Below are 16,355 nucleotides of genomic sequence, written 5' to 3'. Positions count from 1 at the left end.
TCTGTGTTTATACTTAGGATAATGTGTAATGTATTTTGATTTAGCCTTGCTGCAGTGCTGAGTTAACATGTTAATTATAACATTGTCTAAATGTGGATTCCCATTCACCTACCGTTTCTGTCCAGATTGCTAGGTAATTAGCTAAGGTTAACTGCTTCCCATCCGCGCTACAGCCTATATACGGCTGCAGCGCAGACTCGAATTTTCGGGAGGCCGTTTTTAAACGGCCTCCCAGTGACACGCCCCCCGCGCGCTCCCAGCGGGGAGAATCTGTGTCGGCCGTGTCCCTTGGACACAGCCGGTCACAGATCGTGGTGAATGGCCAATCACAGCGGCCATTCACCACGTGATCGGGCCGTCCAATGAGCGATGATCTCATATGTAAACATATGAGATCATCTCTCATCGCCGGCGCTCCTTCCTCACACGGAGCCTGCAGTGTGAGGAAGGAGGGGGAGCCTCACAGCGCCGGGGACACAGAGACATGTAATCAGGGCACTGATCACCAGTGCCCTGATTACTAAAAGGTAAAAAAACATACACAGTGCCCCCCCATCAGTGCCCACAGTGCCCACCATCAGTGTCCCCCATCAATGCCCACAATCAGTGCCCATAGTGCTGCCAGTCAGTGCCCATCAGTGCCTGCTCATCTAGGCACTGATAAGCACTGACTGGCAGCACTATGGGCACTGAGTGTGGGCACTGATGGTGCTGCCCATCAGTGCTCATCAGTGCCGCCCATCAGTGTTCATCAGTGCCACCCGTCAGTGTCCATCAGTGCCATCCGCCAGTGCCCATCAGTGCCGCCTCTCAGTGCCCATCAGTGCCGCCCATCAGTGCCGCCTCTCAGTGCCCAGCAGTGCCACCTCTCAGTGCTCATCAGTGCCGCCTATCAGTGCTCATCATTGCGGCATATTAGTACCTCCTCATCAGTGCCCATAAGTGCCACCTCATCAGTGCCCATAAGTGCCACCTCATCAGTGCCCATCAGTGCAGCCTATCAGTGCCGCCTCATCAGCGCACATCAGTGAAGGAGAAAAATTTATTTTCAAAATTTACTCGCAGAAAATAAGAAAAACTTTTTTTTTCCAAATCTTCGGTCTTTATTCTTTTTTTTTGTAAAAAATAAAAAACCCAGAGATGATTAAATACCACCAAAAGAAAGCTCTATTTGTGTGAAAAAAATGATAAAAATTTCATATGGGTACAGTGTAGCATGACCGCGCAATTGTCATTCAAAGCGTGAGAGCACTGAAAGCTGAAAATTGGCCTGGATGGGAAGGGTGTTTAAGTGCACAGTAGGCAAGTGGTTAATTATGTTTCTGTTCACAATTTCATCTGCATAGGATAATGTAATCAGGCTCACCTGGCCTGGTGGGGTATATATTCGGTGTGAGTTTGTTCAATAAATTTTACAGATCTTATACAAGCTATTCTTGGCTAGTTTTGTATGGGAGGCGGCTAGAATATCTGATATCTATGTTCAAGACTGAAGGAAGCGGTATTCTGACAGAAGCCCACAAACACAGTGTGGGGGTCGCGGTTCCGTTACAGACACAAATCTTAATTTCACAAAGTCTGCTGCCTCAGTTTTTAGGAAGGCAATTTGCAGATACTCCAGAAGGATATGAAAAGTGATTAGATGAATTGCAATTAATTGAAAAGTTCCTCTTTGCCATGAAAATGAACTTAATCCCATAAAAAATATTTCCACTGTATCTGTGAAGAAGGCTTCAGTGCTTCCATGAAAGTCCAGCAAAGGTCAGGACTGTCTCCTATAGTTGATTCAGCTGCGGGATCGGGGCACCACATTTTTACAGGTTAACAGTTTAGAGTTACAGAGGAGGCCTTGTGCTAGAATTGTTGCTCTCGCTCCGACGTTCGTGGCGATACCTCACATGTATGGATTGAACGCCATTTACATATTTGGCCGCGATGTCCATATGCATTTGCTTCTGCGTGCGTGGGGACAGGGAGCACTTTTTCTTTTTTTATTATTTATTTTATTTTTATTGTTTATTTTATTTTTATCGTTTTTATTGTTTATTTTGTTTTTTTTTACATTTTTTCTTTAATTTTTTTTTTTTTTTTTATCACTTTTATTCCTATTTCAAGGAATGTAAACATCCCTTGTAATAGGAATAGTGAATGACAGGTCCTCTTTATGGGGAGATGTGGGGTTAATAAGACCTCAGATCTCTCCTACAGGCTGGAAAGCCTAAAATAAAAAATAAATAAATAAAAAAAACGAAAGTAGTCCCTGCACCACTTTTGGTCCAACTTTCATGCAACTTGAGGTCCATAGACCTCAAGATAACATAAGACATTGCTTCAAGTCATGTCAAAGTCGTGTCAATGCCGCGCGTCAAAGTCGCGTCCAACCCGCGCATAAAGTTGCGTCAAAAAGGTGCGGCAAAGTCGCGTCAAACCCGTGCGTCAAAGTCGCGTCAAACCCGTGCGGCAAAGTCACGTCAAATCCGTGCGGCAAAGTCGCGTCCAAGCCATGCATCAAAGTCGCGTCCAAGCCGTGAATCAAAGTCGTGTCAAAGCCGTGCATCAAAGTCGCGTCAAAACCATGCGTCAAAGTCGCGTCCAAGCCGTGCATCAAAGTCGCGGCAAAGCCGTGCGTCAAAGTCGCTTCAAAACCGTGCATCAAAGTCGCGTCAAAACCATGCGTCAAAGTCGCGCAACTTTCAGGTCATACAAGTGTGAGGGGGGCCTAAACTGGTAACCGTTAAAAAATTTTTAAAGCGTTGACTATGGAGATTTTTAAGTATTGCCGATTGTCAACATTCCATGAGCGCGCGCTATTTTAAAGCATGACATGTTAGGTATCTATTTACTTAGCGTAACATCATCTTTCACAATATACAAAAAACAAATTGCGCTAACTTTACTGTTTTGTTTTTTTTTTTAAATTCACTTAAATGTATTTTGTCCAAAAAAAATTGCGCTTGAAAGGCCGCTGCGCAAATACTGTGTGACATAAAAGATTGCAAAGACCGCCATTTTATTCTCTAGGGTCTCTGCTAATATATATATATATATAATGTTTGGGAGTTCTAAGTAATCTTTTAGCAACAAATTCACTGATTTAACTTGTCAGAAATGTGGTTAAATATAGGTCAGCAATGGCGGCTCTCATAATCCTCCAGTTACAGTGCCCTCTAGAAATACAGGATGGCCGTCTTTTGGGAATCTAACAAGCGAGTTGTTGTTTTTTTTTTTTTGGTTTTTGCTTTTTAATTTTCACTTTTACCATGTAATTAGAAGGGGAAGTAAATATGATACTAATATAAAAAAAAATAAAAATAAAATCACATCTAGGATGCGGTGGGAAAGCATCCTTGCAGAGACACCGCCTGTATTCCCCGGTCGGCCGGCACATGCCGACTCATTAATAAGGAAACAGCTTATTAAATACTTATGGTTGTGTAAGTGGTTACATTGACTTTGTACGTCTTCCACGTTTGAAAAATGGCGAGGTTGGTTTGCGCGGAAAACATGAAAACAAACAAAATACGGACAGCTGGAAGCAGACGGAATTATCATAGCGGACCGCGACCACTAAGCCTACAGAACAAGGAACTGGAGTCAACCAATCACAGGCTGTGTGCTGGAGCTCCGTCCCCTGTCACCATTTATCTCTTGGTGTCAGAAGTGACTCATGCAGATAGCAGAGGAAGGAGGCAGCAGACATCAATACTTAGTGCTCTGGACTGAGACAAGTACACACTATAGAGGGATGTGCTTTGTTCAGATTTTATGTCTGAGGTTTACATCCACCTTAAAGTGGATCTCCACAGGATCAGAACGCCACAAACCCAAAAACACTATTTCATTATTTTTTATATTCACAGCAAACTCCCCCCATCCATCCATCCATCCATGTCTCCATTCATCCTTCCTCTCCCCCATCCATCAACCCCCCCCCCCATCCATCCACTTCTCCACCCATCCTTCCTCTCCCCCATCCATCAAACCCCCCCCCATACATCCACTTCTCCACCCATCCTTCCGCTCCCCCATTCATCCACATCCATACTTCCACCCCCCCCTCATCCATCCACTTCTCCACCCATCCTTCCTCTCCCCCATCCATCAAACCCCCCCGCATACGTCCACTTCTCCACCCATCCTTCCACTCCCACATTCATCCACATCCATACTTCCACCCCCCCCCCCCATCCATCCACTTCTCCACCCATCTATCCACATCTGCATCCCCCCATCCATCCACTTCTCCACCCATCCTTCCACTCCCCCATCCATCCACGTCTGCATCCATCCTTCCACCCCCCCCCATCCATCCACTTCTCCACCCATCCTTCCTCTCCCCCATCCATCAAACCCCCCCCCCCCATACGTCCACTTCTCCACCCATCCTTCCGCTCCCCCATTCATCCACATCCATACTTCCACCCCCCCCCATCCATCCACTTCTCCACCCATCCATCCACATCCCCCCATACGTCCACTTCTCCACCCATCCTTCCGCTCCCCCATTCATCCACATCCATACTTCCACCCCCCCCCCCATCCATCCACTTCTCCACCCATCCTTCCACTCCCCCATCCATTCACTTCTCCATCCATCCTTCCACTCCCCCATCCATCCATGTCTCCTCCATCCATCCTTCCACTCCCCCATCCATCCATGTCTCCTCCATCCATCCTTCCACTCCCCCATCCATCCACGTCTCTATCCATCTGTCCACTCCCCCCATTCATCCTTCCACTCCACCATCCATCCACATCTCTATCCATCCTTCCACACCCCCATACATCCATGCCTCCATGCTTTAAATTTGTTGCATTTACTTTCTGGAGTCCATCTGCCCTTAGCTTAGGCATGCAGGCAGGAAAGTGTACTAAGCTGAGAAAGCCCCTCCTCCTCCTCTTGTCCCCTCCTGAAGACTCCTAAGATGTATGACATCATGTGCCTAGCCATTTGCTGACCAGGCCATAGACTAATGACGTCCTCGGTTGGCAGTGGAATACCGGGCTTATATATTTTCAGCCAGCCATTTTCTAACCAATAAAAGTGGTCCGAGAATCGGAATCACCACTGGCTCACTTTTAGAAGCTGTGGGAGCTGTGTCGGTACTGCCCCATTGGAGGCCTCCTGAACGTGTCGGTCCTGCCCCATTGGAGGCCTCCTGAACGTGTCGGTCCTGCCCCATTGGAGGCCTCCTGAACGTGTCGGTCCTGCCCCATTGGAGGCCTCCTGAACGTGTCGGTACTGCACCATTGGAAACCTCCTGAACATGTCAGTACTGCACCATTGGAGGCCTCCTGAATGTGTCGGTACTGCACCATTGGAGGCCTCCTGAACGTGTCGGTACTGCACCATTGGAAACCTCCTGAACGTGTTGGTCCTGCCCCATTGGAGGCCTCCTGAACGTGTCGGTCCTGCCCCATTGGAGGCCTCCTGAACGTGTCGGTACTGCACCATTGGAGGCCTCCTGAACGTGTCGGTCCTGCACCATTGGAGGCCTCCTGAACGTGTCGGTCCTGCCCCATTGGAGGCCTCCTGAACGTGTCGGTACTGCACCATTGGAGGCCTCCTGAACGTGTCGGTACTGCACCATTGGAGGCCTCCTGAACGTGTCGGTCCTGCACCATTGGAGGCCTCCTGAACGTGTCGGTCCTGCCCCATTGGAGGCCTCCTGAACGTGTCGGTACTGCACCATTGGAGGCCTCCTGAACGTGTCGGTACTGCACCATTGGAGGCCTCCTGAACGTGTCGGTCCTGCCCCATTGGAGACCTCCTGAACATGTCGGTACTGCACCATTGGAGGCCTCCTGAACGTGTCGGCACTGCACCATTGGAGGCCTCCTGAACGTGTCGGTCCTGCCCCATTGGAGGCCTCCTGAACGTGTCGGTACTGCACCATTGGAGGCCCCCTGAACGTGTCGGTCCTGCACCATTGGAGATTGGCGTTTTTATTTTCACGTGCTAATTTTTCAACACCCAAGTGCAGTGGAGTGACCTACAATATTTAACTACCTTTAAACTGCTGTAGACCCCTAGTGGGTGAAATATGGAGGTTAGCAGACACTTCACCTGGTGATTTCAGCACATTATCCAAGGAGTGGACACACATGGAATGAGGCCCAGGCTGCACTTTCTATAGAGACTTTATCACACATTGGCACTTTTGGAGTGTTTGTCTCTACACTCTGCTTTTTATTGTCTCACTTGAACTTTATTTAATCAGAGACGCAGTCTCTGCACTATTGTTGCACTTTATTAGATGCTTATTTTATACGGCACATTAATGTAATTATATGGTACACATTCTATGTTTTTTAACACTGCCTTTTTCATCAATTCCTTTTTAGCAGCGCTAGCACATTTATTTATTCATTCATCTTGTTCATGGCGGAAGACATTTAGGTGGTAGCAGCAGCTTGTATTAGGACATCACGGTTTGGGTTTTTTTTTTTAAGGGCAGCGTACAATTACATTAATTTCTAGCAAAAAAAACACGGATTTTTACACAAATGAGAAAAATTTGTCCAGTAGGCAAGTGGCTAGGGTAAGAAAGCAGGAAGTAACTGAAGAAATGTATTAAAAAAAAAAAAGAAATATAAACAAGTAAATCTAATAAACTTCCGATCTATTTACTAATGCCAGCAGCATGAAAAATAATCAATTATTAATTGAGAGAGTGAAGTTCCACTTTTAAGTAACATTTTATTCACACAAACATTTCCCACAATTCGTTATTCAAGGACAGGTCAAAAAGTTAGACGGTACGTGCCTTTGCAGCACTACAAGCCCCAGCGTGCCTTTCTTGTTCCAGCTATTCTCCTCTGTCTACACATTACTATTTACAAACGTGTGAAATAAATAAAAAAACAACATAGGACGTTTTTTTGTAAACTAAGGAAGACAAAACAATGCAATAAACAAAAACTAAAAAATACATAAATACAATAAAAAAAATATATACAAAAATACATAAAAGGAAAAAAAAATAATAACACAAAAATATATAAATACATAAAAAAACAATAAAAAACTAAAGTACAATAAAAAAAAAAAAAACGAAAATACAGAAAATGAAAAAAAATACAGAACATGCAATACAAAAAACAAACATACAGAAAATAAAAAATAAAAATACATAAAATACAAAAAAAAATAAAATAGAAAAAAAAACTAAAATACAGTTAAAAAAAAGTATAGAAAATGAAAAAAAAATACAGAAAATACAATAAAACAAAAATACATAAATTAAAATAGGTAAAATACAAAAAAACTAAAATACAATAAAAAAAACTAAAATACATAAAATAAAAAATAAAAATAGGTAAAAATACAAAAAAATAAAATACAATAAAAAAACTAAAATACATAAAATAAAAATAGGTAAAATACAAAAAAACTAAAATACAATAAAAAAAGAAAATACATAAAATAATAAAAAATACAAATACATAAAATAATAAAAAAATAAAAATACATAAGAGACAATAAAAAAACTAAAACACAATTAAAAAATACAGAAAATGAAGAAATACAAAAAACAAAAATACATAAAATAAAAAAACATAAAATACAATAAAAAAATACAGAAAATGCAAAAAAAAAAAAATAAATACATAAAATATAATAATAAATACATAAATAACTGCGGTCCTTTCTGACTTCTACCTTTCTGTAAGACTTTCTATGTTTATGTTCGCTACTTTGATCAATTATGATTTTGCACCCATATTGCCTTGTGTACCTCAAGAATTGTTCTGCTATACGGAGTATGCGCTGTGACTTTGTTTCATGTTACTTTTGTTTAAAAAAAGAATTTAAAAAAAAAAAAAAATGATAATACAGAAAATACAATAAAAAAAAACAAAATACATTAAATAGAATAAAAAAAAATACAATAAAAAAATGTGATAAAATACACAAAAAACAAAAATAGATAAAATACAATAAAAAAACAAAACGTGATCTCTGCTCCTGAGCTGCCCCATGTGAAGTCACCACCGCCACTGCCGCCGCCGCTTATGCAATCCACAATAATACACTCCACATGGGCTGACTCAGTACATCCTCACCACAGAAAGCGTCAGACAAATGCAGCCGTCACCCGTAGCCGCTGCCTAAAGTGTCAAACTACCGAGAATACACAACGCGACCCTCCAATCTGCTGCAATACCGACCGACACCTCTGAGCTGCAATACATGAAGCCCCCCCTAAAGACGGATCATCTGCAAACCATAAAGTCTGCGCTCTGCATCTTTATATTACAATTTTACTGCAGGATCTGCACAGCGACAAAATAAAATGCAGATCTCCAGGTTAAAGCAATTTACAGCGAGATCAGAATTCCTCCCCATCAGCCCGAAGCGCGGCGGAGATAGAACGATTGAAAAAGGAGATTGTTAACTCACTGCTGCGGCAATGACATTGACCGGTCTGCAGAGGGAAGGCACAAAAGCGAGCAGCAAGTGCACAGCGTAGCGTTACCGAGCGAAAGTCCTCATTTCACAGCAATGCAGGGTGGAGAATTGGGTGGGTAGCGATGGTGTGAGCAGGAGAGGAGGGGGGGGGAGGCGGGGGGCACAAGTGATGATGCAGCAGTTCCCCAATGTAATGCAACAAGACCCCGCTGTCACCAATAGGCATACCTATAGTGTGGATGTTACATTGTATAAAAAAGAGAAGCATGCAATACAAAATGATACAGCAACAGCATTGATTGCTGTGATAGGTCCTGCTGACCACTGCAGCAAGGGGGGGGGGGGGGGGGGAATCTCATAAACGACAGATCTAGCCGTAATCTCTGGCAGAGGATGTGGTTCAGGGTTCTGTGCTGCGAGCAGCCGGTTTCCCCCTGCAAAGCTGCAGTACAGGAAGGGGGGGGGGGGGTGGTAACAGCATTAATTCCACACTATGTATTTTAATATGGTTATGCAGCTTATTGATGCTCTGAGTCACAGATATTAAAGGGAAGGAAAAAAATTGGCTGCAACTGCTGACCCCCTTATGGAAACGGAGCTGTCTGGCTGTCATGCTGATCCTCTAGCTCAAAAAAATAAAAAAAAGTTTTGAGTTTTTCTATGTATCCACTACCAAAAGATTGCATTCTCTTTTTTTATTTTTTTGTACACGTTTATTTTACATATTTATTTACTTATTTATTCATATTTATTTATTTTACATATTTATTTTTTTGTTACGCATACTTGGGCATTATGGCGGGTCCTACCATGGTCCTTCCTACACTTGGGTTTCTCTTATAAGGCTTCTACAAAAAAATAATAAACGCAACAATAAAATAACAAATGCAACAATAATATAATAATAATAATATTGCAACAATATTTAAAAAATAATTGAAAAAAAAAATGAATGCAACAATAATACATTAATAATATTGTAACAATAGTTTAAAAATTGCAAAAAAAAAATAGTAAATGCAACAATAGTATAATAATGCAACAATATTTAAAAAAATATTGCAACTGCTGACCCCCTTATGGAAACGGAGCTGTCTGGCTGTCATGCTGATCCTCTAGCTCAAAAAAATTAAAAAAAGTTTTGAGTTTTTCTATGTAGCCACTACCAAAAGATTGCATTCTATTTTTTTTATTTTTTTGTACATATTTATTTATTTATATTATTTACTTATTTATTCATATTTATTTATTTTACATATTTATTTTTTTGTTACGCATACTTGGGCATTATGGCGGGTCCTAACATGGTCCTTTCTACAGTTGGGTTTCTCTTATAAGGCTTCTACAAAAAAATAATAAACGCAACAATAAAATAACAAATGCAACATAATATAATAATAATAATATTGCAACAATATTTAAAAAATAATTGAAAAAAAAAAATGAATGCAACAATAATACATTAATAATATTGTAACAATATTTTAAAAATTGCACAAAAAAAAATAGTAAATGCAACAATAGTATAATAATAATATTGCAACAATATTTTAAAAAAATTGAAAAAAAAAAAGACAATGCAACAATAGTATAATAATGTAATTGTAACAATATTTTAAAAATTGCAATAAAATAATAAATGCAACAATAATATAATAATAATATTGCAACAATATTTTAAAGGAATTGCAAAAAAAATAGTAAATGCAACAATAGTATAATAATAATATTGCAACAATATTTAAAAAAAATTGCAACAAAAAAAAAATGCAACAATAATATAATAATAATATTGCAACAATAGTTTAAAAATTGCAATAAAATAATAAATGCAACAATAATATAATAATAATAATATTGCAACAATAGTTTAAAAATTGCAATAAAAATAAATAAATACAACAACATTGTAATATTGTGAATAGTATTAAAAACCAGTGCTCTGCTATAATATAGGGCTGCAACTAACGATTAATTTGTCTGTCGACTAATCTATCGATTATTTTTACGATTAGTCGACTAATCTAACGATTATTTAAATTTTTTGTTTTTTTGCTTAATTTAGTGTCTTTTTGATTAGCTAATTAATCCTGTAATTAATACAGACCCCTCAGTAAGCCCCCCTCCCACTACAGACCCCCTCAGTAAGCCCCCCTCCCAGTACAGCCCCCCACAGTAAGCCCTCCCATCTAGTACAGACCACTTACTAAGCCCCCTCCTCCCAGTACAGACCCCTCAGTAAGCCCTCCCACCTAGTACAGACCACTTACTAAACCCCCCTCCTAGTACAGACCCCTCAGTAAGCCCTCCCATCTAGTACAGACCACTTACTAAGCTCCCCCCTCCCAGTACAGACCCCTCAGTAAGCCCTCCCACCTAGTACAGACCACTTACTAAACCCCCCTCCCAGTACAGACCCCTCAGTAAGCCCTCCCACCCAGTACAGACCACTTAGTAAGCCCCCCTCCCAGTGCAGACCCCTCAGTAAGCCCTCCCACCCAGTACAGTATGTACTGGGTGGGAGGGCTTACTGAGGGGTCTGCACTGGGAGGGGGGCTTACTAAGGGGTCTGTACTAGGTGGGAGGGCTTACTGAGGGGTCTGTACTGGAAGGGGGGCTTACTAAGTGGTCTGTACTGTACAGACCACTTAGTAAGCCCCCCTCCCAGTACACTAGTACAGACCCCTCAGTAAGCCCTCCCACCTAGTACAGACCCCTTAGTAAGCCCCCCTCCCAGTACAGACCCCTTAGTAAGCCCCCCCTCCCAGTACAGACACCCCAGTAAGCCCTCCCACCCAGTACAGACCCCTTAGTAAGCCCCCCTCCCAGTGCAGACACCCCAGTAAGCCCTCCCACCCAGTACAGACCCCTTAGTAAGCCCCCCTCCCAGTGCAGACCCCTCAGTAAGCCCTCCCACCTAGTACAGGGCTTACTGAGGGGTCTGCACTGGGAGGGGGGCTTACTAAGGGGTCTGTACTGGGTGGAAGGGCTTACTGAGGGGCCTGCACTGGTAGGGGGGGGGCTTACCTAGTACAGACCCCTTAGTAAGCCCCCCTCCCAGTGCAGACCCCTCAGTAAGCCCTCCAACCTAGTACAGACCCCTTAGTAAGCCCCCCTCCCAGTGCAGACCCCTCAGTAAGCCCTCCCACCTAGTACAGACTGTACTAGGTGGGAGGGCTTACTGGGGGGTCTGTACTGGAAGGGGGGCTTACTAAGGGGTCTGTACTAGGTGGGAGGGCTTACTGGGGGGTCTGTACTGGGAGGGGGGCTTACTAAGTGGTCTGTACTGTACAGACCACTTAGTAAGCCCCCCTTCCAGTGCAGACCCCCCAGTAAGCCCTCCCACCTAGTACAGGCCATTACAAGCCGGTGTAGCGCCGCAAATGTGACATGTCTAAGTAGCTGGGGGAGGATGCGAATGTGTGTTGTGGCAGTACAGGGAGTACAGGGGTGCTGGAGACGGTCAGCACTCACCTCTCGTCTCCGACGGAGCCCGGCGGGGGAATTTCACCCGGCCGGCAATGCTTCAAGCGGCGCGGCGGCCGGCCGGGGGCGTGTGACGTCACACGTTGACGCGTCGACGCATTTTCCGCACGTCGACGAGTCGTGACAGCCCTACTATAATACAATAAATACCTAATGAGTAAAGTGAATTGCTGCTCCCACGGTGTTCAAGTACTCAAACTTGAAACAATCAGAAATGTATATAAGGATAATGGTTTTATTATTATTATTATTATTAATTATTCATACATCACTGCTATGTATTCAAAATAATCAACAGTGCCTATTCATATTATACATATAAAGTTGATGACATAAAAACAAATTATTTTTTTTTTGTTTTAAAAATATATATTTATTTTTTATTTGTTTTTATGTCATCAACTTTAGTCCCGGTTCGCACTACCGCGACTTGTCAGGCGACTTGGTTGCCTGACAAGTCGCGGTCCATTCAGTGCTACGGGAACCGTTCTAATAGGAGCGACTCAAGTCGCTCCAACTTAGAAAATAGTTCCTGTACTACTTCGGGGCGACATTGGAGCGACTTGCATTGACTTCAATTATGTGAAGTCCGTGCAAGTCGCGCCGCACGCGAATTCACAGGACGCTCCCGAAGTCGTGCCGCGGTAGTGTGAACCGGCACTAAGAGCCGGTTCACACTGCCGCGACTTGTCAGCCTGACAAGTCGCGGTCGGTCGCGGTCCATTGAGAAGTACAGGACCCGTTCTAATAGGAGCGACACAAGTACTACTTTGGGGCGACCTGGAGGCGACTTGCATTGACTTAAATTATATGAAGTCCCTGCAAGTCGTGCCGAAGTTGCGGTGCACAGTGGTGCACGCGACTTCACAGGTCGCCCCCGAAGTCGTGTCGCCTCAGTGTGAACCGGCACTTATAGTTATATTATGAATAAGCACTGTTGTTTATTTTCAATACACAGCACTGATGTATGAATAATAGCGCACCACCATTATCCTTAGAAACACCGTAATATCGCCACAATAATAATAATAATAATAAAAATAGTGGTGCACTGAAATAAAATTCTGGACCGAATCCAAAATATCAGGATGCACTTGGCCGAAAACCGAAATAGACAGTTTTTAAGAAAAAAAATATTTTTACATTTAGGTACTTTATGGACCTTCCTTTGTGCACTGGTCCAAATCATTTGATGGAGGGCGGATTATGGTGTGTGGGGGGGGGTTTCAGGGGTTGGATTTAGCCCCTTAGTTACAGTGAAGGGAACTCTTAAGGCGTCAGCATAGCAAGACATTTGACAATTTCATGTTCCCAACTTTGTGGGAGGAGTTTGGGGACGGCCCCTTCCTGTTCCAACATGACTGCGCACCAGTGCACAAAGCAAGGTCCATAAAGACATGGATGAGTGAGTTTGGGGTGGAGGAACTTGACTGGCCCGCACAGAGTCCTGACCTCAACCTGATAGAACACCTTTGGGAGTGGAGACTGCGAGCCAGGCCTTCTCATCCAACATCAGTGCCTGACCTCACAAATGCACTTCTGGAAGAATGGTCAAACATTCCCATAGACACTCCTAAACCTTGTGGACAGCCTTCCCAGAAGAGTTGAAGCTGTTATAGCTGCAAAGGGTGGGCCAACTCAATATTGAACCCTACGGACTAAGACTGGGATGCCATTAACCACTTAAGCCCCGGAAGATTTTACCCCCTTCCTGACCAGGGGGTTTTTGCGATTTTTTTTACTGCGTGACTTTAACGGACAATTGCGCGGTCGTGTGACGCTGTACCTAAACAAATTTCATGTCCTTTTTTTCCCACAAACAGAGCTTTCTTTTGGTGGTATTTGATCACCTGTGCGATTTTTTGATCATGCGCTATAAACAAAAAAAAGAGCGACAATTTTGCAAAAATAACAATATTTTTCAAATTTTTTTTATATGAAATTCCCCCCCAAAAAAATGTAAAAATCAAAATTTTTTAACATTTTCGGCCAAATTGTTTTACGCTACATATAGTGTTTGGAAAAAAAAAAAAAAAAATCGCAAAAAGCGTATTTTGATTGGTTTGCGCAAAAGTTATCACATTTACTAACAAAGGGAAAGATTTTTGTCATTTTTGGTGTTTTTTTTTTTTTTAACGAGTAATGGCGGCGATCTCCGATTTTTTTTGCGGTACTGCGACATTGCGGCGGACAGATCGGACCCTTGACTGACATTTTTGACACTTTTGGGGTTACCAGTGACATTACTGCAATAATCAGTGCTATACATATGCACTGTTACTGTAAAAATGACACTGGCAGGGAAGGGGTTAACTGTATTGGACAGGGAGGGGTTAAGTGTGTCCTAGGGGCGTGATTCTAACTGTGATTGGACAGGTCTCCTAGTGTAAAAACAAAGATCAACGGTTCTACACAGTAGAACCGTCTGATCTTCATTTTTACACAGGGAGAATGACAGGCGGCTTGTTTACATAAGCCGCTCTGTCTTTCTCCCGCTGTACCGGCGATTGTTGTGTGACCGGCGGACATCGAGTCCGCCGGTCACACTCCCGCACTCCTCCGTGAACGAGCCGAGGCGCTCGCCCGCTATTGGCTCTAAAAGGAGTGACAGGCGAGTGACGTTAATTAACGTCACTCTGCCTGGCCGGGGAGGTCGGCAAGTAGTTAAAATTCATGTGTGTGTAAAGGCGGCGTCCCAATACTTTTGGTAATATAGGGTATATTAAAAAAAACTTAAATATGCTGCACAATAATTCAATCTACGTTCCCAGTAGTGCGACTCCAAAGTCGTGCGATTTATCCTACATTCACACCTATGCGCTTTTTGCAGAAACGCACTACAGCCCATTTCCCATGGTTTCCTATAATACACATTCACATCTATGCGTTTTTCAGCTGCTGCATTATTGGAAAGGGTTGGGGACTCTTTTTCCTGCAGCAGATTGCGTTTTGCGTGTAATAGACTTCAAAAGTGTTGCACGAGAAACGCCAAGTGTTGCGTCTTTGATGCATTTTTTCCCCCCTTTTAAAACAAACTCTGTATACAGCTGGTTGCGAAGGAGAGGGGCCCGGGAAGCCGGCTGCCACGTTCTTAACAACCGATGAATCATCAGCTGTCAGCGGGGTTCTCCTTCGACAGCTGAATTTAAAAAAAGGAAAAAAAAAAAAAAAAAGAATTGCCAGCAAAAAAAATTTGTGAAAAAAAAAAAAACCCACCATGCCCCCCTTCCCCCCAAATTCAATCCAGGCCCTTCGAGAATGGTATGGATTTGGAGAGTGTGGGGTACCCCCCAAATTCATAACAGACCCGACCCTTATCCGAGCATGCAGCACAGCAGGTCAGGAAAGGGAGGGGGCAAGCTAGTGCCCCCCCCCCCCTTCTGAACCATACCAGGCTGCATGCCCTCAACATGGGGGGTGCTTTAGTACACCCCCCCCCCAAAGCACCTTTTCCCCAAGTTGAGGGGACAAAGGCCTCCTCCCAACAACCCTGGACGGTGATTATTGGGGGAGGGGACTTGTAGTTCTGCAGCAGCTGGAGGGCCACAGGTGGAGTGCCCTGAGGACGGCAGGTCCTCTTCAAGTGCGAAGAGCAGTCATCCAATACCGCAAGCCCTGATTACTGATGACTCATCGGCCGCTATGACTCAGCGCGCTTCATCTTCATGACAATGCCATGTGGCTTCCTTCCATGGCTGCGAGCCGCAACGCTTTCTACACCAAATGTGACAAAGTCCTTCCCGGCAACTCACAGCAAAACTTCTAATGAAGAGAGGAGGCAATGGTAACAAACTGCATTGTGGGTAATGGCTAGGGCTGCGGTGTGGAAACTGCACAAGTGTGTGTGCAAGGCGATATACGTTTATTTCCTGCTGCAAAGTTTGGAGCTTTACAGAACATTATTCTTGTCTACAGCAGAAAAAACACAGCGCCTTGAAAAAGTATTCATACCCCTTGAAATTTCCCACATTTTCTCATGTTACAACCAAAAACGTAAAAGTATTTTATTGGGATTTTATGTGATAGACCGACACAAAGTGGCCATAATTGTGAAGTAGAAGGAAAATGATACAAATAAATCTGTGAAGTGTGTGGCTGCATTTGTATTCACCCCCCTTTACTCTGATACCCCTAACTAAAATCTAGTGGAACCAATTGCCTTCAGAAATCACCTAATAAGTAAATAGAGTCCACCTGTGTGTAATGTAATCTCAGTATAAATGCAGCTGTTCTGTGAAGCCCTTAGAGGTTTGTTAGAGAACCTTAGTGAACAAACAGCATCATGAAGGCCAAGGAACACACCAGACAGGTCAGGGATAAAGTATTGGAGAAGTGTAAAGCAGGGGTAGGTTATAAAAAAAAATGAATGACACCCCAAGATCAGTTTGCATATCGCAGTGCGAAGTGGGCAATGGTGCAGGAATCGGATCGCATAGGTGTGAACAGCCATGCGATC

The 16,355-nt window shown here is 43.2% G+C and overlaps 1 protein-coding gene across 3 annotated transcripts in view; it reads right to left on the bottom strand.

Annotated features, from left to right (window-relative positions):
- The window catches only part of KCNAB2 (potassium voltage-gated channel subfamily A regulatory beta subunit 2), a 322,756-nt gene extending 314,256 nt beyond the window's left edge, over nucleotides 1-8,500 (bottom strand). For all 3 annotated transcript variants that reach the window (XM_082273335.1, XM_082273337.1, XM_082273338.1), the window contains exon 1: nucleotides 8,405-8,500. The gene's annotated coding sequence lies outside the window, so the exon portion shown is untranslated. The remainder of the gene's footprint in view (nucleotides 1-8,404) is intronic.
- Between the last annotated feature and the right edge of the window lie 7,855 nt (nucleotides 8,501-16,355).

This window comes from Pelophylax lessonae (assembly GCF_965119305.1).
Source record: "Pelophylax lessonae genome assembly, chromosome: 12".
NCBI lineage: Eukaryota > Metazoa > Chordata > Amphibia > Anura > Ranidae > Pelophylax > Pelophylax lessonae.
Note: the sequence above shows the minus strand (reverse complement) of the source record. Positions and strands in the feature narration are given on the sequence as shown.